Consider the following 26736-nt stretch of genomic DNA (forward strand, 5'->3'; position numbering starts at 1 on the left):
GGATAGCTCTCGATAGAAAGTATCCTTCTCCGCATCAGAACTGCAGTCCGTTGGGGCATAAGCCGACACGACAAACAGGCACCGCTTTTTATGCCGCGAGGCATTGAGCTTGATTGAACTGGATAACCGGACGGCGCAGAGACGACTGTTCACTGGGATCCAATCCAGCAAAGCGCGTTGAGGTCTGGGGCTGAGTGCAACTCCCACGCCATATATTCCGCGAGTCAGCGCTTCTGGGTCACCGGACACACGGAGGGGGAAATGTGAAAGATCTGAGTTCATCCTCTCCTGTAGCACTGTTGTACTTCCATGTACATGAGCTACGTGCTGAATTCTACTTTGCCTACTCAAGACGCGAATTCGGATGGCGCTGTGATGGTTTGTACAAACTACAACACCGAAGGACATTTGACCGTACAAACAGGGGACTCGTAAAGCAATCTGAATGGGTCGACAGCTCGTTCAAATCCAATTTCAGCTCTCTCCCAAGTGAGTGACGCCACCGATGCAAGCTGGACGACAGTTCTACAGGTTTGTGCGTGTAGATGCAAAAGCTCACGCGTATACAGTAATTTTCTGTTTCAGACCAGTGCAACTTCCAATTAAAAGAGCACTCAAAACAGCAGATAGCCTTTACCGTAGTGAGTACGCTATATATGTGTTTTCGTGACAAGGTGGTTCACTATACCGGTATGGTGTCTAAACAGTTTCCTGTGGTTGAGGATACATAGAGAATTCTGCTCTACGATTGGCAACCAATCGATTACTTACAATCAAGCTACGCAATCAATCAGAACACCTCACTATGTATTAATAAACAATATTTGTAAACTCGTAATGCACTACTCATAAGATTGCTGAAAATTCGTCGACAGCCCACGACCGGTTTCGCCCTTCTTGGAGCTCATCAGATAGGCGTAGTCTCCGAGTTTCTGTCAACCTTATGTTCTACTTGAAACCAAACTGCACGAAATTAGCGAAAAACTGATCTGCAAACTAATTTGGTTTTGCGAGAGACTCAGCGAAATACACTCATTTGCAAACTATTTGTTTTTTTGAGAGACCTTATGAGTAGTGCATTACAAATATGCATGTATCGCGATGCATCGAATATCGTAGCGACCGAAACATGAAACGGCCTGCTGCAGCACATTCGGTTGCCTGGAGACATCACAAACGAGAGATTCAGCTGGGTTCCAGGTGACTCTCTCGCAAAACCCAATCAGTCTGCAAATGAGTGTATTTCGCTACTATTTGTAAACATTCAACTCCTGAAGTTATTGATTACGATGAGGCTGCGTGATTCGTAGCTACCTTTCTCTTCTGCGCACTGCAGCGCAACACATCTGTGATGCTTACCAGAAACCAGCAACTGGATGTACTGCATCAGGCCGCCCCATGCTTCGGTTGATACGATATTCGAGATATCGCAATACATGTATAGGCGTAATACACTACTCATAAGGTTGCTGAAAATTCTTCGACAACCCACAGCCGGTTTTATTCTTTATGGGGTTCACCAGGTAGGCGCAGCCCCTGAGTTCTGCTTAAACCCAAATTGCACGAACTTAGCGAAATACACTCATATGAAAACAAGTTTGGTCATGCGAGAGAACCACCTGGTACCCAGCTGAATCTCTCGCTTATGATGTTTCTAATCCGGACTATACTTTATCAATCAAACTATTATTGCTTCTGAAAAGACTCATCCATCAGTCAGTGATTGAATATATTTGAAACGGGTCTATTATTGTAAACCCGTTTGTGAAAATCGGACTCAAGTACTCCTATTAATGCAATGTTGATCTGAATCTGAGTGCCGACTACCGGGTCTACGAAGACCGGTCACCGATCAATGTGATCTGTGGGAATATGCTGCCTGCAATCATACGTTTCAAAGCCTGTTGACATGATTTGATTTTAAAACTTCTACCCAGGGGTACAATGGACAACCAACTACGTTGGTCTTGACGACAAAAAACAGCTTTGCTTTTCAAGTGAGTAAAGCGCTTTATTTTATGCCTCGTCTTTGAAAATGTGTGTTGATAACCTAAAACTCTAGGTCTTCATTCGTTGGGACTGAGACATCCGCACAGAAAGCAGCTCAAGATCTTAGGAACAAAACTAAATGACCAACCAGTATTCCAATTAACATTTCTGTAGTCCGGATCACAGAACATTGATTATTTACAGTGGAACTAAAAAAACGAATTGCAGCTAACTACTAACCACCACAAAAAACCAGAAGAAGTAACTCGACAAACTGATACTATTTCCTCTACCTTTGACCACAAATGAGGCACCGAGTGTCCGAAAGTGACTGCAGTTCTTATAAGTATCTAATTGTAAAACAACTACAGTTCAAGACAGGCTTAATCGTTTTCAAGGTGCCTTCCATATGTGACTGAGGTTCGATATGTTTGTAATAGACTCGTCCCGTGATTGAAGGATGAGCGGCGTTATTTACTCTCTAAGCTTGAGTCAATCACACTGCGGGTAAACCGTTCTTGCCCTAACGGTTAATTGTCTAAACTACTAGCTGGAAAGTCTGGTGTCCCACGCTCTCTGAAGTTTCGTGAGAAGCCCAATGCTGATGACTCTCAACGGGGTGCTCCTCCATCTTTCAGTATAGATTGGCTTCACCTACAGAATGGGACCTCAGTGAAAGAGAGTGAAAGAGAGTTCACTCTACGGGGTGAGAAATGGTTGTATCTCCCGCGAGTTGATTTCTCCTGCGGGGAATTTCACGACTAAAATACGCTTCAGTACATCGATAAAGTTCACATTATCCAGAGTTGGCAACTTTTAAAGATGTTTCCGCGGAAGAAAAAATATTTGAGCGCAATCCTTATGTTTCGAAACATCACAAGATTGCTCATCGTAAAGAAAAGCTTGCTTTAACGATGGCTACTATGGAACAATCTCCAGTCCAACGTCTCAGCTCAGATAGCTATATTTTTGCTCCTTCTTGCACTTGAGACGAATGTGAGATTGATCTGTCTTCGTCCATTGTTGTGGAAAGCACGGATGAACGGCTAACTTGAGTTGTTTTGAGGGTACTCGTAACAAAACGTCGTTTTTATGGTAGCCATAAAATTTTTATGTTTTGCCAAGAATCCCCGAAAAACTGCGATCTTGACGTCCTTAAGACTTTTTAATTGTATTTGCTTCTGTGCATTATCCAAGATCTATTTGTCAAATTTATTACGTTTCCTGATTTGGCGCCTAGTAATATCAATAATTTTCGCTCAGCTGTGGCACTCTTTTGGTGCATTGCAGCCTGGCTACCCGACGGAAGCACGGGGGCCGAGTTACTTCCAGGCTGCTCAAACCTAGAGACAGACCTCCCCGTCATTAATTCTGCACCTTAACTACTGAGCTTCTTTGGGACTTAACCAAATTTCACCTCACATACCATAGATATCGGTATGGACATGGCTGCTCAAGAGACAGACCTCCTCGTCATTAATTCTGCACCTTAACTACTGCGCTTCTTTGGGACTTAACCAAATTTCACCTCACATACCATAGATGTCGGTATGGACATGTGACTGTCTCACTCAGTGTGGATGGATGGTTTAGACTGGTAAGGTGGTAGACTGTTATGCTGTGAAAACCAGGAGAATTTGGATGCCACGGTGTTTGTATCATTTAAATGGAATTATCTGTTCGGTATGGAATACAAACAACACAGTTACACGCCTCGTATACATGAAAGTTGGCGGCACATGTGTGTTCAGGCCATCAGCGTCATTTTTCTCTATTCTTGTAAGTTTGTGAGTTGTCAACAAACGTCAGACATTTTGGAAGAAAGAAATGGGCTGCTGCCAAAGTTACAGGTGAATGAAACGAGACATTCACTGAATGAGGTACCGACCGATCTCTAGTTGAATAGGTGTGGTTTTATGGCATTTGTTGCTCTCACTAGCTCTCGGCGTATTCGGACGACCTGACTGTATTCGGTAGGTAGGCAGATAGGTTTTTAACCAAACAGTATTCGATCCTTAAGGAGTACCTGACAGTCATCATTTCATGGAGTTTATGGCAAAGACGAATCCCAAGAAGCTTAGCGTTTAGCGGTCCGGGACTCAATGGATGCTTGTAGAGGGGCCACCTGGATAACCTATCGCAGGACCGTCAGCAGCAGGATCAACCGAACACCGATTGGCCTTCTTACCATTTCTATGTGATCTTAAATACCTTCTTTATAGCAAAGCTACGGTCAGATCTCAAAAAGCTCAACCAATACCGGTTGAATTTGAAGCCCACAGCTTTTCACTCTGCTGATAAGCAGGGTTTTTTTGACCTCGTTAACACCTAATTAGAACAGTAACCACACTTAACAACAAGATCGGTGGGTGCGCGAATCGGCCGATCAACTCATGTTCCTGTGGTCTTAAAAATGGATCCTGTGGCTGATATCCTTATGCCCGACAAATCTGAGAAGAACACTGAACTATGCTTCAAAAATCCAGCTCAAAACGTGGACAACGTACCCAAACGGACTGTGATGGGTGCACGCAGCTGCAGGGATGGGCAAGCACAGGAAAGATCTATGTGAGTGTTAGTCAATTCAAGACACCGCAGTAGGCGACTACAACAAGATTAGATAAGAAACATTGATATTCCGACGTGTGCTCTGCACTTAACTGTTTGTTTGGTTCTACGTAGTTTTGCTATGTTTTCACCTACACTAAATCGCTGTAAGTCCTACCGGAAACAACGCCTTTTATTTACTTTCCAAACCAGGTGCAGATGAGCATTTCAAAAACAACACACAACCAACTTTTGTCATCCACTTGTCCGACGTTTGATGAAAACACGTTTGAGTCAAACAATAACAGTATACACAATGTTGACAAGGAGGAAAACAAGATGATCGATCGATGGACTAGAAGCGCATTTGTTCTCATCACAGTTGCGTGAGGATAAAGCGGTGTTTGTTCATCATTTCTGGTGCAAGTGAGGTCATTCATCATGGTCATCATCATCATCACCATCGTCATCATCATTATGGTCGAACCGTTTGTTGCGTGACTGGAAGGGTCATTCCGTTTTAAGTCTCCCAGATTAGGGACCTGTTTTATGTCCCAAACCGGGACGGTCTTACTCTTTGATCAAGTAAGTGTGTACACAAACGGCAACCAGACCTACTTGAACCGCCGCCAAGCTAACGTTTGTTTCTCGTTTTGTACCACCAGTCTTAGATTGAGAAAGATTTGCAGAGCATTCTCGACTGATCCCGCTGATGGCAACTCACTTTCGCACGATGCTCAGATTAGTTTATTTTCATGCTCTCAAAAGCACAGCTCAAACGGTTAGAGCACGAAGTTGCTGGCCGGAATGTCCTTCGTTCGAACCCGATCTCAGCACCTCGACTTTCCTTGACTAGACTTGGGCAATGTGGCAGTATCTCAGCCCTCTTGCTTCCTTCGAGTGGCATAGCAGTTGGGCGCCTCAGAGGTGTTACAGCTAAACGATTTTTTTTAATTTTGTGCTGTCAAATGATGTGAACCATTCATTCTTGAGCATTTTGTTTAAGAACATGGGGATTTTTCGTCCCAAGTCCATGCGTTTTCTTTCCACTCCTTACAGAAGTTCTTGACTCATTGTTTTATGACAGTTAGGCGCTGCCAATGAGGACTGATGACGATGAAACGCGACTGTGTCCGGATGGGAAAGGCGCTGATGTCAGTCACCTCGATAACCTCGAAAAAAACATCAGGTGCACCATCAGCCCTGGCTAATGAGGCAGTGAGTGTAAATGTCCGCACCACAAAAATTCTGTCAGCAGCACCTTTCTTTTATACACTGAACCCATAGCTATTCCTTGCAGTTGACCTATCCATGCAAAATTTTTCTATTGCTAAACGTTGATTTTTTACCCTTTTAGTGCGGTTGTTTCTTTAGTGGACCGGGATTCTAGAAGGATAAGCGGCGCTATATCCTATCTAATTGCGAGTTAATCACACTGCTGAGCAGCCACTCGCGGCCGAACGGTTACGTGTTCAAACTACTAGCCGGGAGGTCGCGGGTTCGAGACTCTTCGGAGTTTCGTGAGATGCGCACTGCTGATGATTACCAATAAGGGTAAAACAGCTGTACAGTGCTTCTCGGCTCTTCAGCATAGATTGGCTTCACTTACAGGACGAAATCACCACAAAAAAAGATAGAAAACTCATTGAAATAGTATCCTGTGGTCAAGTATCCTGGACGCCGTTTCCAGTTTTCAACAACAGAGTGCCAAAAAGGGTTGTGAAACAGTTGTTTAGCCACTGTGAGTCAGATCTAACGAATGTTTTCCTTGAAATTGTAATATGTAAGCTAATAACGCGCTACTCATGACTTTTGCCACACTTTGCCTTCACAATAAAAGAAGAAATGTCGAAGTAGAAATTCACTAGTTTTTATTTTCTAGATCAAAATTTCCTCGCGTACCGAAAAGCTAACATGTAGCCTTATCAAGAATCATCAGTACCAAGCATTTCCAAAAATCTCCAGGAGAAGGGTGGCTCGAACCCGCCGGCTAGTAGATGAGCAATAAACTGAACTCGAGCTGGCTGCCATGTGATAAAAGTCACAAACGATTTCACGCAAAAGATGCGTTTCTTGAGTTAACTGTTCGGGAATGGAATGATACGGGTCAAAAAATATCTTGTGTTACTGGGCACCAATGGTTTTCAACATAATGTCCGGTACAAATAAACATCCCTTTAAAAGGTACAGTAAACCACCAGAATATTCCTGCACTTGATAGATAACTGATGACAATATTATCAGAAATGGCTTCTTCCGGTCAAGGAATCCAACTTGTACTGAAATTACATCAAACAACAATATGGTGATCAAAACCGGTTTAAAGGTACCCAAACAGTGTGAAATTTATGAAATTTTTAAGATCACGTTACTTTTGCCGCTCCCGTTTAACCCGAATTTCAAATTGCACCATCTATCCGTTTTACTGATTTTTAGTTTCGGTTCACTTTGAACAGTGTTCCCACTGAAAGGGTGCAAAGTACTTCTAAAGTCAGAGATTGGTGAGAAAGTCAAAGACTTTATTTATAATTCAGCACTAGAAACGGCCTCTCCGCTTGCTGATTATAAAAGTATGCATTACTTTTATTTACATCTTTCACCTCAAGTCCACAACTTCCCCACCTTCATCTATCCACAACATCGAAGGTCTGTACAACACTTGCCATCAAACTATACGTGGTTTGAAGAGCTTCTGGCTGTATCTACATACGCGACAGCTTGACAGTCAGACATCTGCTGGGAACTACTAATCGGATTAATCAGGTTGTACGAGATGTGGCTTTTTCATGCTCAATTATGGCCTCGTCTACATGTTGTCCCTACAAAAATATGAAAGTATTAAGATGGAGTTTGACGGTTACTTATCCGTTTATTTCAAGCTCATATTGGCTATGTTCCGCTAAAGTGAAACCATGAAAGAGTCGTTTTTTGTCTTTAAATTGTTCATCGAGGTCTCATTTTTATCTATCCTTCCAATCACTCTCTTGTATTCACAATTCCGTAAGATGTGGCATAGCGCGGGCTTGATCATCTATTTCAGGTACATTCTAATGCCTCAACCACACAAACTAAAATGTTGTTCAGTGAACTCCCGATTGGACAGATTTTCTTTGAATTAAACCTTTTGCTTAGGCCCGCATATCTTTAATTAAGTATAGTTTTCTCACCTACACTGCACTGATTCACGTGCCAACCCCCAAATGAGACATTAAAAATAGTACGCCGCTCTTCCCGTAAATAAAACTCGTCAATCAGTGCTAATAAAAGTAAAAAGCACCACAATTTTAACTTTGGAACACAGATGAATTCGTGGGTACCGTGGATCCAAGCGAGGCAACCGTAATTTAGTTCCACAAGCAACCTAATCATTAAGGGTTTATGCACATACTCGATTAAAGTAAGTCGCAAACGATAGTTCTGAATTTATGGATTTTCTTAGTTGAATGAGAGAGGAGATACAGGAAAAGCAGATATATTTAGCATTTTTTTCAAATATGATAGCGTTTGTTTACCAATCAAAAGGCTACGGGCTCGAATCTCTTGAACGTTTTGTGAGACATGCTCTGATGATTCTCGGCGAAGCGGAAACAGCTTTATGATGCTTATCGGTTTTTCAATACAGATCATGTTCGACTGCAGGACCTAGACTTCATAACAGCTTCATTACCAACAGACAGCGTCGGTGTTGGCAGAATTTCCCAAGCAATTAGCCAATTAAGCTGGTTGCCTGAAGCTTCCAAGGAAAAGTTGTTTACGGTGATGAAAATACTTTCCGGTTAGAATATATTAAAATTAGATGAGCCCACTTATGTGACCTGCTAAAAGTACTTGTCCACACAAAGAAAGCATCGTCACTCGCTGTGCTCGGTTCAGCGATTTCGACCTTGATTACATAAGTGGCACTGATACATGAATTGTCAATATTCTACTTGCAATGTAAGTGACTTGTCCCAATGTACGCTCAGTGAAAGCCATTATAACTCATTTCATGCGAGAAACAAGTGAAATTGTTTCCTGCTGTTCACCAGCCTCCAGCACATACGGGAAATACATACAGTACACAATGCTTCTAAAGTTGCTAAAGACTAGTTGACATCCTGTGGCCGCTTTTGCACTCCTAGGAACCAACCAGGTAGACATAGTCCTCTAGTTTCCGTCAAATCTTTGTTTGAATTGAATCCATACTTTATGCAGTTCCCGACAAACACTGACTTGGCTTAGAGGAAAGACTCAACAACATCCCGGCTGAATCTCTATTTTTGTTATATGCCTTGCATAGCACATTTAGCTGAAGAATGTCATGAACGGGAGACGCAGCTGAGATTCCTTTGAGTATCCGTTCAACGTGAAGTTCATCCATAAATGAGCGTTGTTTGTCAATGACCTGCTCCATCTTCAGCTTTCCCACTACTGATTTCACAGGGTATACTTGCGGACCTATACGACTGACTACTGCGTACTAGACGATCTTCGGTTTTATCCAACGCCTACGGTCCGTAATTGCTCCTTTCGTAGAATCTCCGTAAATTTACTTCCTAGAATAAGCAAGAGATCTGTCCTTCCTGATTTTCTTACCACATAATTTCTTTATGGGTACTTTGTGCCAGTCCAAGTCCGGCTAAAACGCAGCTCTCCGTAGAATATTTTGATTGTTCACGTACTCCATGTATCATCGGTGTAAAAACAACCTTAATCAGATTTTGGAAGAGGTCTTTGGAAATTTTTACTCAACAACAAATGATGAACGGAAGGATACCTATATCGAACTCGCGCTTATGGAGTACTCGCCTGTGATGATTTGCACAAAAATGTATGCTTTTGCTGTCAGCGCTCACTTAGGCTATGTGAGCTGTATTTACGCACGCTAGCTCTGTGAGCAGCTACTGCGTGTCAGTCAGTTGGTGAACAGAACAATGCGAAACTCAGGTATCAATGAGTGCTCCTTTAGCAATGAAACGAGAATAGAGAACAAGAAATTGCGGAAGTACGGTACACTGTATCTTTCCACAGCTCCAATTGCGTAGCTTGTAGAAGATGGGCATGGGTTTGAAAAATCGGTAATACGGGCCAAGTAAACCAACTCTAATGGAAGTTTACTGCTTTAGCAGCTATCATTCAGTTGTCCAGCGCCTGGCAACTTTTGTCCACGTCAATGAAAAAACAAGGACGATTAGAATCAGAAATGAACGAATCGTGCAATGAACAGCCTGCAATACACTAACTCTACGTAGCCCCAGAAAGTGGTTAATGTTCATTTATGTTATGCCAGTTTTATCAGTCATCCTTTCGTTATAACTGAGAACCATCTACTCTTACTGTACGAAATACCTAATTCTCGCTGACTGCTTTAGATAACGTGCCACACGTTACACTCTGAAAATGTAGTGCAGGTACAAACTACTTGGCTAAGACAAGATGACTACCCATGTAAGTAAGTTGAAAAGTGAGCACTGAACTAGCATCTCCTCCAGCACGACCCACGTTAGAAGTCTTCAATAAAGATCAACACCACCACCACCGACAAAACACCAAGATCGATGGCTGGTACTGCCATCACACCGATGCTTTATGTCACCGCATTAAGTTGGTCACTCCCAAGCCTAAAATGTGTGGTTATATGAAGTTTTACCAGTATTCAACTGTGCAGGTAGTCAGAAAACAGAAGGTGAGAGAGTTAAACCAACAGAAATATGTGCTGATTTTGCAGATGTGACAGTACCGGAACTGTCTCTGTTCTCTCAAATACACCGACCATGCAATGGCTGTAGACTTGCACGTCCAACTATATCAGCGATGGTGCTTCGATTTCGCATTAAGTATGAGATTTGGGGAAGTAACAAATCGAACACTACTGGCCAATTGTCCAATGAATTTTGAGTAGCACGACTGTAAACTTCAGAGAAACTTATTATCTTCCACATGGAATTTTTTGTCCCCCAACTACTTTTACCATATTGCGTCAACCATAGAGATTTGAAAAACTGTCGTGTAAGTTGGTTGATCAGTTTGACAACCGATTTTTGATAACTTATGTGGATCTTAAATTTTGGTAGATCGTGCTTACCCCTGTTTCAGTAAAAGGATTCAGTCGTTGATGTAGCTTAGCTGCAAACCAAAATGGTTATTCCAAATAACAGCGTATAAAGAATGAAAGTTATCTAACCAGCATAATGGCGGTGCTGTGTATTTTGAGTAGACGTGAGCAACTTGATAGCAAAGCAGGGTCCATGGATGGTTAAGCTGAGTTTTCGAGTTACAACTTATTTATGCTCCATACATGGTCTAAACTACGCGTTTTTTAGAAAATGCCTTTGTAAGCACACTTAAGCGTAAGGTCAGATGGAGTAGTTATTAAATGATGTGGTTCACTTCAGAGATTGTAGAAAAGTTGTACGTTTTACATAGAGTACAGACTGGTATATTACTACAGACGAAGGCATCGTAGTGGTTACCAAAACCTTAATAGCTAATCTTCTGCACTGACGAGACACTCATTTTTAATTTAAGAATTTAATGGCATAAATTTTAATAGATTTTGGCTGTGTACATAAATTAATCGTAGCTTTGAGCCTTTTGAGCACCTCAAATAGCTTCAAATTTTGCGGCTTCCACAGTGAGTAAATAGTTGCTTTTAAAATTACCGTGTTAGCCTACTTCTTGTCTACTACTCGGTAGCCTTTGACCCATTTTTGGCAGGCAGGCAGTTTTATCACTATTTCGTAGACCAAACCAACCCTTCAATCGATTAAATTAAGTCAGCACAAGGGAACACCAATTTTCCTGGATATCGACGTTACTAGTTTTTATTCTAGCATGGCAACTGCATGAAAAAGGTGAATACCTTCTCTTCTTGGCTGTAAAGCTCTGGAAATTTTTATTTTCTTGGAGGGCTTTAGTTTCTGCCACAAATATAGATTTTACCTTCCGCTTGCTTGTTAAGCATACCAGAAAGACTGAATAAATTAGTACAAGTAAACTAGCTATTCTTAGATAGGTGGTTTGCCTTGACCTTCTGAGACGTCTTGGAAAAATTCGGGTTGTTTTTTTACATTCAGTGCCTTCAACAGGAGTGTGAGAGAGAAATTGTCTTTTTTCGGATGCGAATGATGACTGTAGTTGTATTCCTATCTACCGCAGTCTTGGAGCCGTATGGTCTCATGAAACCATGTCCTAGTAACTCTTGTGGCTGCGACATTTTGCTTCGTAATTAGGTGATATTTTGATCCTCCTAACGTGTAAAGGATGTTAGTGTATGCATAAAAACACGACTTTTCATGTCTGATCTCTTCCACAGCTCATTAAATTCAGTTTTCAATCGAATTTTGCGAACACACTCAAATAAATCAATCGGTAAACCATCAGAGAAAACCATATGAATCTTTTGATTGTGCCATTTACTGATCACTTTGGACACAGGAAACTGGCGGTTTTCAGTCCACTGAAATCGGTAGTAGTTAGTGTTTGTCCGTTCCGTGGTATTGTTCCACTTAAAGTAGAACTTCGGATGAAAATATCTTTTCACAGTTGGCTCTCACACAGACAAGCTGCATCAAAATATGGGCCAGAAATATGCGGCTGCAACATCTGAATTACTAGTTGGTTTCGAATGTCAAATAAAGCTGTAGTAGTGCAGGCCACTCAGACTTTATTCAGTTAGGGGTCAGTGAGTTTTCGCTGTTGTCGCTGGAGACCTATAGGTTCGGCTTTGCTGTAGATTTAAATGAACCAATGAGGTTATAAGTGCAAACTGTAGTCAACAAAGAGATATGCTCCTGGTCTTGACAAAGTTCAATCATGGCACCAGACACCTTGCGTTAAGTGCACTAGATACATAAAAACTATCTTCCAATCGCCCACAGAATGAATGAGCAAAAATGTAATAACTAATCCCTAAACAGTCTGTAACTGTTTTTCGAATTTCTCAAACTCATTACTCCTATCCTCAACATAATATCGTCGATAAGGAAATTGCTAGGTAAGGTTTAGGAGACTGAGTTGAATAAAATACATATTACAAGGAATTCTATTCCGGCGATGAATAAGTGGAATTTCGGTGGTTCCAGTAGCAAAAATACGAGAAAATATTGTCGCGAAAGACGGTGAGATATGCTGAAATCGTTTCTAGTGTACAAATGACGGGCTTGTGGATGTTACATCGTGAATTTTAACCGCTACTTTCGAAGTAGGATCCTATGGCCGCAATCACTACACTTACTTGCTTACTTTCTTACACTTCATATACATGCCAATTTACCGTAACACTAACTTACCCCTTATTTTTCTTTGGACAATCCAAATGGTAGTAGCAAGACACAGTTGACGTCGATGCGAGACCTTCACGCTGAGCCAATACGACGAGGGTATATTGCTCACAGACTGGTAATATTCCGTGAACTTCCAAGTTCCTTCCTTGATTTTCAGTTCCACCGAAATACATCAATTTTTGGCCAGATCTTTTTAACCTGCAGAACACGTTAAACCCGAAAAAATTCGAAAAGATTTCAAGGTCACTATTCCTTTCGAGTCCATATGAATAGCCGAGCGTAATAAACTTCAAAACAAGGAGGAAGCCAGAGGCTAGTGCACTCTGTTCTGTGGATTATTGATTCTCGCTACAGATTCGAATAACCTATCAAGAGAAGAAATGGGGAGGGACAACTTATATCTGCGGCGGTGCCTGATGTATTCGGAGAGGAAATTTGTTTTCCGGGCAAGGTCTAGAATTGTATTTTGTCTTCATTTGTTGGGCTCGCGGATTTCTGGTTTACCACGGCTTCGCATTTTACGAAAAACCAGCTCATCTTCTGAGTCTCTCATGATCAACTATTTTGGAAAATAGCTGACACCTCCTTCCCAAAATCCGCCGATTCAGTTTAGGTAAATTCCGGCAAATCCGACTGGATGGCGATTTATTGGGGACGAAAATGTTGTCAGCCTCGTAAACCCTCTGGACACTTGCTTCATATAAGTCTTTCACTGAGGCTGGTCATTGTGTAACTTATTCAAGAAAAATGCGAACACCTGATAAATTTCGGATCCATGTTTGAGGGTCGGGATTTCTGGCCCAGTAGCAGAAGTCAGAGGTCGGCACAAGTGGTCACAATGTCACAGTGGAGCGTTATTCATCGTCTGATTAACGAAGTATTTTTATTTATTGACGACCAAATCCAAGAGGTCTGGTAGTTGGCCTGCGCGACATCTGGTGGGCGCAACGACATGACAAACACAAACACTCTGTTGAAAGATTTCCGTCAGCGCCGCTGCAAATAGTCCACTCGATCCGACGCGCTAAAGTTCCATCCACGGAGGCATTTGGAGCGTTGAAATCACCCACTAGCAAGAGACAGTGAAGTGGTAGCTGAAAGAAAGCTGTTCAAGGGCTTGTTCGAGACACTGATAACCTTGGTGGTTTTGAGAGCTGCTTTTCATTTGCAGAGTTTTTCCGCCATAAGGGAGCCCTGTTTTCGCGGGCCTTTTACACATAAGGGGCACCATTATCCCCTGTGGGCAAAAATGGCGGCCGCTCCAAATTATGATTGGTTTAGTAACGTCCTTTGGAAGGCTAAGTACGCTGTTGTATTTTTTTAGTTTGTTTGGAGTCCGCTGAACTGGGGACAAGCCGAAGCCTGTTTCACAAACAACCAATGAGAAATTTGCGGCGCAATTTTTGCGCCTCAAGAAGGCCTCAAGAAGATAAAAGCCTCAAACCTAGGTAAAGCTTTTGAATTCTGACGGTCTGCTCCAAGATTATCTGTACGGTTAATAGGAAGCAGAGAGTGACTGGAAGCTGAATTGTGGCTCGCTTCACTTCGGGCGTAAAGAGTTTTCGTTACCAACCAGGAGCGACTGTGCCTGCATCTTTGAAGTGGGTGTGCTAGAGAAAGACTCCCAGATATATGTAAAATGCGCCTCAAATTAGAGCCGAATTAGAAAATTCTGAACAACAAAACAGTCGGAAACAGACAAACTGTGACTAGGAAACCATATGTCCGCTTACTCCTCTTTCAGCGAAACTACTTTCCGTGACCCGTGTATAGGCTTCGTGAGGACACCATCAAAGAGCGTCTGTGACAATTTCGTTGGCGTGACTCTTCTGGAGAACAATCCTCCAGATGATCAACCTCCAATACCCCATACGCCTGCCCAATAACAACGTCGTGGTGGTCATTGTCAACTCTCGTCCAGGCCATTTGGTGCTTTGTTTGTGTCCCACAGAGCTTCAGAAAGAAGCGTCGTCGAGTATACCGATTAAACCAGAACATTCGCACTTAACCTTCCGACTCAGCAGCAGGGACTTGAGTTCGTTTTTGGTGGCTCTCTTTTTAGCTGTGGAACGCATAGCACCCTCAAGGTAGAGGCAGCTGGCGCAGACAAACGGGTCACGAAAGTTAGATAATTGGCTTATATGGTCGTCCTGTAGACCCATATATTTAAAGTGCCACCAAACCCTGTAAGTGTGACATTGCATACCATGTTTCACATTCGATGGACACCCGTTCCGCCCACATCTGTTGTGGTCCATCGATAGCTGTAGAGAGCGGCCCGATTTGATCTAGCCCATTATTGGGACCGGGTTCACCGCAAGAATTGCCTGCACGCTGGTGAAGTTTTTAAAGCAAAGATTATGCTAGGGCGAGAAAATTGACAACTGGCACGCGTTTTGTTTGTAAATAGACTGAACAGAGCAAACCGTCTTTAACAAGTTTGCCAGTCGTGATACTGTAAGGCTTTGGTCTTTGCGTAACTGGTGCTGTGCGCAAATTTTGGCCCGGGATCAATATGAGGGCCTTCCGGGGAATGAGAAGACTTCAAAATGTCTCCATACTGGACCAAAGAAAACGGTATGCCAGAAAATATTCAATAGCATATGAAGGTTACAAACGGAACACTCTAATTCAGCCGTTAATCTTTTTTACGCCTCTGGTTGGTTCCTTCTGAAAAAGCCCGCCTAATGCTGGACACACCCAGTTGTCTCCTGGAGTGATTCCCATGTAAATAGGTTTTCCTTTATTTAGCAATTCACTTGATTGGCTCCTTAGCTAGCAGATATTTGTTGCCCAGGAACCTTGACCCATAGAATAAAGCGTTTAGCCTAAAATCGTATGAGTCTCCTGTATGTATGTGTGGTGCTACAAAAACGTACCATAATCTGCCTCAGTTTTGTTGGAATTTGCGCAACGTAATATCAATTCCTTTGGTACGTATTTTAGTTTTAAAGTTGCAATCCCCATTTTCATATGTAGCCTCAGAAATTTTTTTTCGAGAAACTGGCTTCAGTCGTGTTTCATCCTTTACAACAGTTGGGAAAGCGCTAAATATGTGTATGAATGATGCTACGTAGTACTCGTGCGTATAACAGGTAATCGAAGCACCAAGCTCTTCCGCGTTACGTGTGGGTGCACCACAGATGCAGTAGGCGACCAGAAATAAACAAAACTTTGAGAGAGCCGAAGAAGCTAGTAAAATGAGCGGATTTGCCAACTACAAGCTGTACACCGGCTGTATAGTATGTTTCTGTTTAGGGAGAAGAAAAACCCTGTAATTACCCATTATTATGTGAAACATATACGTAAGGTTTCCAAATTGTTGTAAAATCGACTTTCGGTGAATTGGCAACTGACGGAAGAAGAGCGTGGCACCTACAGGTTGCTGCTGAAGCAAAACACGCCTTCGTGTGAAGTGCGAAAGTTAGTAGCTGATTGATTCTTGAGAGGCCTTACAACTCCGGACAAAAACAGCCACCGCCGAAACTGTCGGCTATCTCTGTTAATTACTTGACGGGTCTTATCGTAGCTGATGATGGCCTTTGTTCCCAGCCAAGCTTTACGTGCCCGGTCGTGTGCTTGTGTTGGAGTGTGGAGATCACTACAGCCACATGCGCTTCGCCAGATGACAACAGCTTGCGTTGTTTCGACGATCCCCGGATCTCGTAAACTACAATGGAGCACACGTGACAAAACGCCTTGGTGAGCCTTGTTAAGGCCACCTATATTTGGCCTGTAGATACAAGCTATACGCCTTTCTGCCAGCGGGTGGTATGGGTACCGGACGTCCGTTTGTAAGTGCCGTCGTGGAAAGCCAACAGTTTGCTCTCATGCGCAAACTATTCGGCTTGTTCGAGGAATTGATGAGCAAATTGTATCTGGTGAAGACTTTTATGGTGGACAAACTGGCAGCACAAACATGGGTGGCAGGAGAAGTATGTTTGATCACAGACTTTCTGCGAACAGTCGGAACATATTCTACCGTATTGTTTGCCTGGACAATGCAATACACTGGGATTTTCGCCCATCAAAATACCATCATACAAATTCTGATAAGACCTTTACCAGCCGCGCCACCTGGACCCACGGATTGCCTTTTACGTTGCGGCCCATGTGCTGCATATCACCTGCAGTTTGACTGCACACGAACGATCCGGGATGGTTAATTTTGGAATGCAAACGGTCGCCTAAAATACCCAATGCACCACTCAGACACTGGAGCGTGTCATAAAGATGTCCCGACACGCCGAGTTGTTCATGCGGAAGTATCCGATGTATACGTCATGCCGCTAAAAACGACGGAAAATTCTGGAGAGCGCGGCCACCTACTAGACCTTATCTGTCGAATGAATACTCTTTCGTATTCCCTGGTTTGGAGGCGCGACCTCCAAGTCTGTACCGTGATAATGTAAGAAGAATCGACGTAAGGTTAACCTGCGTTAGTGTACTTACATGGTGCAAGCAGACTATTTACACCTGTGCTGGTAAATACACATGCAGCTTCTACAAGGAGATATGGCTCTCCTGCATCAAATTCTTCTCCGTATTTAAGGGCCTGTAGGCGCTCACTCGGAAAAGCGATTCAATAAACTCGTGTTCCTTCTTCCGGGATAGTTAACCGGTGGATGCAAAGGGGACATTTGGTTACTGGAGGGAAACTCCGTCATACTTTACGTCCATCAGTTGGTTCTTGCAAGTTCCCAAACCTTGTTACAACTACAGCACTACCTGCCGATTCGTGGGAGATTAACATTTTATTCAAGGGACGATTTCCAATCACAACCATATTACTTTTTAATTTGGCGTAGAAGATGGCCATGAATGTTTGCTTACTCTAACAAATCCGCGGGCATTCCTAACTATGTAGTAGTAAACGTTAAAACACCGTGGGTTCGAGGAATGCATTGCATTCGGATCCGCTAAAATGCTCTTAGAGGCACTACTATGCATAACACAACTAAGCTGTTCTCTTGGTCACTGCCAAACACAAGCTTTTCAGTTTCGACTACATACACAGCCATCATCAGACTGGAACCGCGAAACATGATTTCCTTCCAGCATTTATACCCAAATCAGCACCTATGGTCGCAGAGGCAAAAGGTGTCACCCGTTTTTGCAATACCAATGACTCCAGCTGGATTGTGCTCGACGGATCTTTGAAGCTGGGCTGACCGAGTCAACGGTGTTTGTGGAATTTCTCTTACTCTGTATCTGCCGGGCTTCCTCGAGAGGGCTAAACACCTGTCGGCCGCTGCTGAGTCCATTGACTGCTTAAGCGTTTGATCGGAGCATGATTTTCTTGCCCGGATGCTTGCCGCCACCGTACAAATATTTTTGTGGTAAGTTTTTCCGTATTCCGGAATTATTTCCATGAATCTAAGCTTCTGTAATGTGCCTAAACATGTACGATAACCGACCGGAGTACGAGCGCACACATCCCCAGCTATGACACAAGCCCAGCCACTCCTAACTCGGAGGGTGGAAAACCGGAAATCTAGACGAGAGATTCACTGCCTCAACTGAAGGCAAGGTACAATGGCAGCAACGTTGAGCGTATATATCTCAAACGACCTTGAAGAGCTGTGAATTCGTTGGCACGCACAAATTGCAACTGGCCAATAGGAGAGGAACGCGGTCATTGTGGGCAATGTTCAGCCGCAGTATGTTCGAAATTGGTTTCGTTTTTCGCCGGCGCAAATCTCGAGAGGATTCTCTCGCTGTTTGCTCTATTTAAAGAACTAAAAGGTGTTTTTTTAATTTTCGCCATAACGTAAGATTGGAAAACTTGAATATTTCTGCCAGCTTGCACCCAATTCTTGCGGTGAACCCGGTCCCAATAATGGGCTAGATCAAATCGGGCCGCTCTCTACAGCTATCGATGGACCACAACAGATGTGGGCGGAACGGGTGTCCATCGAATGTGAAACATGGTATGCAATGTCACACTTACAGGGTTTGGTGGCACTTTAAATATATGGGTCTACAGGACGACCATATAAGCCAATTATCTAACTTTCGTGACCCGTTTGTCTGCGCCAGCTGCCTCTACCTTGAGGGTGCTATGCGTTCCACAGCTAAAAAGAGAGCCACCAAAAACGAACTCAAGTCCCTGCTGCTGAGTCGGAAGGTTAAGTGCGAATGTTCTGGTTTAATCGGTATACTCGACGACGCTTCTTTCTGAAGCTCTGTGGGACACAAACAAAGCACCAAATGGCCTGGACGAGAGTTGACAATGACCACCACGACGTTGTTATTGGGCAGGCGTATGGGGTATTGGAGGTTGATCATCTGGAGGATTGTTCTCCAGAAGAGTCACGCCAACGAAATTGTCACAGACGCTCTTTGATGGTGTCCTCACGAAGCCTATACACGGGTCACGGAAAGTAGTTTCGCTGAAAGAGGAGTAAGCGGACATATGGTTTTCTAGTCACCCTTTCCTCCCCATCTGCGGTAGATATCTTGGAGAGGGCTGTTTGTATTCATAAGGTTTTTCTCAGCGATCGAGCCTGTATCTGAGACTCGCCCTCCAAAGCCACGAGAGCTAGGGCAGAGAATTCCCGGAGAGGAGGCGGGAAAAATGCTTTGGCCTGGCTCCAGGTAAGCGGACTACAAACTTATGGCCGAACCGATGGTAGTTATGGCCTCTTTTGCTTTCGAAATCACGTCTGCGTGACCTGCCACGACTCCGGATTGCAGCATCTACGCAACCAGCTCAGAACCTCAGACTACGAAATGCAACGATGCTCCACAGGAGGCACGCCTTGCGTGGACGCAGCGTGAAAGGTCGTAGTGGTACCGTAGTGCTATCATTGCTGATTTTCGTAGCGCAGGATTTAAATTTACCTCCAGTTCGCGGCTTCTGAGCTGGATTGACTCAAATGTGAAGAGACAAGCGGTGAAGTCCACTGGCAAACCTACCGCAAGCGTCGACCTTGACATCGGTATGTTGCGGGAACCCTACAGCCATTGAGAATGGGAAACTTCCAGTCTCCAGTTCCACTTTGTCAAAATGGCCACCGATTGTGGACAGAGTCGTCAGCCAAAGCCAAAATCCCGACAACAGCGATGAATCCTTCGTACAAACAGTTGGCCACACTGATCGCGGGCCGCTTAGGCCGCGAAAGAAAAGCGACTGCAGTCAAACAAACCACATAAGATTCACCATATCAGAAAGGTGTTGGTTAGCTTCAAGGTGCATTGTGGTGTGCACTCGAATAATTGAATCAGTAATAGAGAACAAGGATTGTCGAATGATAGGCTTTAATATTATACCGATCTCAGTACGTCAGCCAAAACATAATGAAACGGTTTAACGAATAGCACCGGAAGGGTGCTACAGCTGAACGATACACTTTGGTGTTGGCTGAGAAAATCCACGTCAAGACTGACGTCTGAACACAAATGGGACAAGAGCGTGAGTTTGACACCTCCGTATCACGTGTTTTTATAAAGCACGGTATCATGAAGATGACAACTAGTAACACAAAATAAATTCGTTGAAGCCATCGAGGGGATTGTCCAACCATGCTTCAGGGTTGATCTCAGAAGAAATATGCCTTTCGCTGCTACCGGTATCGGCAAGAGCATGGAGTGGGATATTATTCACCCTAACACCGTTGGAAAATCGAACGAATGAAGAAACGTTGAAAATGGGTGACACCAGGGTTCATCGACGATGTCACACGACTTGAACTCGGCTTGGACTGACAAACTCTTTGGAAATGACGTTCCGTGCTGCAGGAATGACAGAAAGGTTCACGAACTGGGCATTCTGAACGAATGTGCTTACTGTTGCCACAAAGGAAGCGAGATAAGGATGTGCTTGTAATTGCGTTATTAGAGTCAGTCTGAAGGATAAGTGCACCACGAACAGGAGTCAAAGGTTTATTCGCTTTGCTAGGTGCGGCACTACAGGGAACATGAGAAGACGGGTCGTGTGAGAGTGACTGCTTTTGAACATGTTCAAGCAGACGTGCCTCGTCAAACGCTTGTTGAAGCTTAATAGTGTTTTTGTAGTAGTCGTTCGAGAACGGAAGTAGACCGCGTCTCGAATAGCCTAATCCTGATGTTCATCGCAGAAACCGCGCGGAAATTGCAGTCTTTGGCAAGGTAACGTAATTTTTGCAGGAACGCGTCGACTAATTGGACCCGCTTCTTGTTTGTGGCGAGCAAACACTTCATTGTTAGGTTTAAATTTATATCGTCGCCAGCGTCTGGATGGCGTCTTCGTAAGTAGTACATGTCGATAGACGAACGGAGAAGGACTTTACCGGAAGTTTTCATTCGTCAACGTTTGGGAGTTAAATGCCTGAGGGAAAATTCGTAAATTTTTCGTGTCAGTTGATCCATTGTTCTGAAACGGAAGAGGATCGGGGATCGGCGTCAAACCGATCTGGACGAAACAATCGTTCCATTGTTATTGTTAGAAGAAATAGAAATAGAGAATGAGGATTGCCGAGTGATTGGCTTTAATCCTCTAACAATTTCAGCACGTCAGCTGAAACATTAAGAAACACAGTTAGTTCAGTGCATAGCAAGTAAACACTTTAACACAACATTAGTATATAACAATTTCAGGCTGTTAGATTCTTGCACTGACTTCATCGGACACACTTTCGTCAGATCTAATACAACTACCGAGGTATGTAAAGTTATCTACAGTCTCCGGTGATTCTTCTTGGGTCGTAATGGGTCTGTTCGGAGACTGCATGACTTTGCACTATGAAGGTGCAAGGCGCATGCCAAAAGATGGTATGATGGTGATTATTTTATTCAACAGGGCTTGTGCTTCACTTTAGTCTTCAAACATGAGGACGGTATGGTCTGCGTAATCCAGATCGACAAGGTTCTCACCAGCAACAATTTGAACACCGGGGTTTTGAAGACGTCTAGTGTTCGCCTCATTATTTCATCAATGACGAAGTTGAACAAGAATGGAGAGAGTAAACATCCTTGTCTGACACCACTTTTTGTAGGGAAGCTTTTGAAGAGCTCACCATACACTCTCAGTCGCCCGGGAGTATGTGAATATATGGATCGGATTATGTTTCCAAACTTTTAGGGTATCCCCTGTTGAGCAAGTGTAGTCAACAGCGCTGACCAATCTGCAAAATCGAACGCACCCTTCAAGTCAAGGAGTACCAAGATTGTGGGTCGTCTGTAGATATGGCGTTGCTCTGATACCTGACGGAGTGTGAAGATGTGGTCAACGCAGTCTCTACCTGGTCGAAGTCCCACTTGATTCTCATGATTCAGGGTTTCGCGTGCCGCTGTCAGACGACGAAGAATCAGCGACGCCAGGAGCCAAACTAACACCTCTGTTATTACTACGTTCACGGTGGGTACTCTTTTTGGAAACGGTCACTACTGTAGATTAACCCCGGTTGTCTGGGACGATCTCTGTCTTCCAAATCGATCCAAAAATAGGCTGGACAGGCACTGGCTGAGGGGATCACCGCCATCCCTGAAACGTGCAGATGGAAGGTCGACAGGACCAGCGCCACGATGGCGCTTGGGTAGAGAAATAAACTTGGGGACTTCTGAGACTGAAGGCGACTCCATATTTATGGTTCACTTTTCTGTTGAAGACCAGGTCTCTGGATTGGAGGTAGCAGGTGACCAGCTGAACTCCTGTTCGAAGTACTATACCCAGCGGTCCAAATGTTCTGCTGTACTGCATATCAGGGAGTCATTTTGGTCTCAGATTATTTCGCTGACAAGAGGTTTCCGAGTACCAGGCGAATCAAGTGGAACAGCTTGCGCACGTTTCCAGCATTTTTTGCATCTTCCTTCGATCTTCGGGTCCACCAAGCCTTCTCGGTCGCGAGGGCACTCAGTTTCACCTGGCGTCGGATGATGAGCCGGGTGGAGTTGTGGCGGCCAGGGAGAATCTGTCGCCGGGTCTCCAGCAGAGACACGGTCCTATCACAGATCCAGTGTTTAGATAAGATTGGCTGGGTTGCACCGCAATTAGACGCTCCGCCTTTGAGTAGCGCTTTGGATATCTCCAAGTGGCCGCTTAAATCCAACACCGTACCGTCCGGCAGGCATTCAAGAGGCTGTTCTGATAGCTTCGTTTGACTTTTGGGTCCACTAGTTTCTTAATGGTTAAGCGATATGTGGGCGTTTTGTGTACACCTTGAAAGTGGAATGAAAAGCAGCAGGGTACAAGTGCGTGGTCGGAGTCCGCGCTGGTCTTCCAGAAGGGGCGGCAGGTGGTGATCGACCCTTGCCACCGATGACTGACGGGTATGTGGTTTATTTGGATTCTGCACGTGGGCACCACGTTGTCAAGCGATTTCCACTCTTCCGGAAATTCGTACTGCAAAGAAACAGTCTGTGATTGGCACATATCTGAATTAACCGGTCTCCGTTGTCCGTGCGTCTTGTGTCCAAATCAAGGCAACCATATAATCGGGCCTCAACAGCACGTAGTCTACCTACCTGGGTGTTCATATCACCAGAAACCACAACGATATCTGAGCTTTAAGCCTGCTATAGAATAGCACGTAGAGCGTCATAGAAACTGTCATTGGCAGATTCAGAGCTATAGTCAGTTGGGGCGTAAGCAGACACAATAAACAAGGTGCGCTGAACCTCACTTCCTCTAGATTCTCTCACAGATGTTGCCAAACCAACCACACAGGGGCGACTATCAAAACGGGTGTCCAATCAGTATGGCAGTGCAGAATCGATGTTGAACACTGATGTCATGCTGTCGATGATGATGATGATGATTCAATCAAGCAGAGACGCTTCCGCTCGTTCGCTCAATGCAATACCCACCCCAGCATATCCAGCTGCGGTGGCCTCTGCGTCACCAGAGGCGTGCAGCCGGAACCTGGAAGAGAGCGAGAGGGCAGTCAGTTCGATCACCATACTTACGTACTTCCTCCTCGTTTCTGACGGACGACATACATCGATACGGAGGTAATCCAGCGTACGAGCAAGAGACATCTGTTGATCTGCCTGCTTTAGTATGCGAACAATAAAGGTGGCTAAGTAGACAGGTTTTCGGGGTTTGAAAACAGGTTTAGGGTTGTAACTCAACTCGAATGTACAGAAGCTGCAGCTGAGTGTGATGCACGGCGAGCGAAACGGTCTGTCCTTGAGCTGGGAACTGTGGAGAAAGTATTCAAATTTGGGCGGGGGGTGGTGGACGACGGAAAACTGGAAATGGTAAGGAGGGAGGCGTCAGCAGGGCCATATTTTTCTTACTCGTTCTGCTGTATGCAGCGAGTAAGGCGACCCTGCTGATGGAACCACGCGACAGCCGATGTGGCATGAGGTTATTGTCACACGTAGGCATCATGGTTATACGTGGGCTGCGATAGTTTCAGGGCGCCACACATAGACAGGAGGACGATTGGGGTCCTCAGCCAAAGCCTTTGGCTCAGAAGCCTAACCTCAAGGCAGCGGTGTTGGGCTGGAAATGCAAGCATATTACCATTTTTTCGGAACTCGTCGCCGCACATGTTCCAACCCCAATCCTGAAGGGCCAGGAGACTGTTCGCCAGATATCTACCCATGGACCATCCTGGTATGAGAGACTTTTCGACGTTTGAGGAAAAGAAGACCTATAACGGGGCTGTCTGGAGTTACAATTTCACTGATGTGAGATCGGTTATAGGTTAGCAGTCCACATGAAGAACTGCAGGTGGCCGGTTGGATTATCGTTGACGATGGTTAACCCAATGATCCAGGTGTTCTTGTTTATTGAGGCATTCGCCGTTGCGCTCACCAGGAGCCTTTTTGGCCCTATTGCGTGTATCGGCATCTCAAGAGATTTCTGCTTCCGCCATCTCTGATTCGTGGGCCTACTAAGTTTCTCAGTCCATGCAGGTGATTTTTTTCAGCAGACATCTGACAGTCCGTTTAGTTGTTCTGTACTCCCGATGAAGAGGACTGCCCCTCCAACCTTCGAACAATTTCGGGGTATTTGCTGTGATCATACAATGCTTAGATATAGTTGGTTGCACCATTCCACAAGTGGAACGATGCGGATTTTGGATAACAGTTCCTTCCAGCGAGAGTTGACATCAGAATTGTTGTCCGGGAGGTACTTCACTTGTTTCTCATCAGAGTCCGAGAGCTACTGAATGGCCAAACCAGATGTGCACGTTTTTCGAGCTTCTGGAAATCGCAACGAGGTGCAGTAACGAACAGGCATTATCATCATCATCATCACGGACAGCATAAAATCAGTGTTCGAAACTGATGCTTCATTGCGACATAACGGACAGGTGCTTGGTCCGAATCCACATAGGTGCTCCAGAACGAGAGGCATGTGGGGAACACCACGTGTTCCAATGGCTTCGGTGGTTTTGGGGCCCGGTACTACATATAAGCTGTCTGGTCAGTGCATAGGTACATCAGGTGCTCGCCATTATCTCTGCATCTCGATCACAGTCCAACACAACCGTCCAACTGGTCTTCAGCAGCGCTAATTCCACCTACATGTGTATCCATATCTCCAGCAACCGCAACAATATCTGAGCTCTTAGACCACCGTTGTGAGGCTCTCAAAGCGCCGTACGGACTGTCTTTGGAAGTATCACGGCCAAAACCTCTTGGGGCCTATGCAGATACAACGAACAGGCAGAGATGATCGGTGTATTTGTGGGGTGCTCTCATATCCGTTGCCAAACGAACCACACAGAAGCGACTGAAAAAAATCGTTCCGCTATAACACTTTTTCGGTGCCTAGCTGCCATGCCACCCAAAGGAAGTACAATGGCTGGGATACTGCTAGGTTGCCCAAGCGTAGACAAGGAAGTTGAGCGACGGAGGTCAGGTTCGAACCACAGACCTTCTGGTCAGCAAATCCGCGCTCTAACCACTGACTAATCTCGCCCCTGCAGAGGCGGTCGCCAAAGTGCAAACATCTGATCGGTGATCTTTCAGCTTAAAATAATGTCAACCCCAGTAGAATCCGTCACAACGGAAGGGGCGCAAACTGAAGCGAGTGGAAACCGGCGGGGGATACAGTCGAGCAACCGGATACAGTTCTTGAATCCTGATTTCAGACATACTACACACTGCACTAGAAAGCCAGTCTGGCGTACATGCAAGAGCAGTCTGTTATGTGGTTTGTTTCAGAGTTCTGCCTAATGAACGGAGCGTCGGGATTTGAAGGTTGATTTCGAAGTGTCTGCGTCCTTGGCAGGGATTTAACGAAAATGATGTCAAATGGCCCTGTCATTCTTCAAGAATGGGCCTGCGCAGATGTCGCTCGCAACATGGTTAGCAGGGGAGAAGAAATAATATGGGAAATAGGATGGACGCGTGAGGGATATCTTGTTTCTGCCCTTCTGTGCAGCAAGCAAGGCTACCCGGCCAATGGAAGGATGTGAGGTCATTTATAAGGAGCTAAAGTGAGCTAAAAAATTTCATCAACTACGGGGGCGCCACTTAAGTAGCCAGGAATTCCTGGACACGTCCAAGAATTATTTGCCTAGACCTAATGAAAATGGATGTCTTTGGGGTCACACAGTAAGGTGACAGATGCTGTTTTCGATGGGGTGCACCTATAGTGTGCCCCAAGAGCACAAATGGCTAAAATAAAAGGTGACTAACTATCAACGAAGTTTCTAGTGGTCAGAGTATATGTAGCAGTACTCTCTGGAATCGTTTACCACTTCACGACCGTAGGCGGGCTGACAGCACTGCATCGATTGCATGTCCAGGTTGGGACCTCGAACCATCCATACACGTTTTCCGTCGATAAGTCTTGCGCGTGTTACGGCTCGCCTGGCCACTTCCATCCAAATCGCAGTTGATCAGTTGTCTTCATGTGATTTGGCACTTATGCGCTATCTGTTTGCTGAACTCATGGCTATAGAACTGTTTACCCTGCTATCTGGGCTTGGGTAACCTTGTGGTTTCCCAAATGTCTCGTTTCCTTCGGGTTGCGTCACAGCTAGGCGCCAGAAGGGTG

At 44.6% G+C, this 26736-nt stretch overlaps 1 protein-coding gene across 1 annotated transcript in view; it reads right to left on the reverse strand.

The window, feature by feature from the left end:
• T265_07720 (hypothetical protein) overlaps positions 1-13002 on the reverse strand; it is a gene marked incomplete at both ends in the record, with an annotated part of 90865 nt that extends 77863 nt beyond the window's left edge. Inside the window, one exon of the mRNA XM_009173316.1 lies at positions 12807-13002. The remainder of the gene's footprint in view (positions 1-12806) is intronic.
• Positions 13003-26736: the final 13734 nt, after the last annotated feature.

The sequence above is a fragment of the Opisthorchis viverrini genome, assembly GCF_000715545.1.
Source record: "Opisthorchis viverrini unplaced genomic scaffold opera_v5_184, whole genome shotgun sequence".
Taxonomy (NCBI): Eukaryota; Metazoa; Platyhelminthes; class Trematoda; order Opisthorchiida; family Opisthorchiidae; genus Opisthorchis; species Opisthorchis viverrini.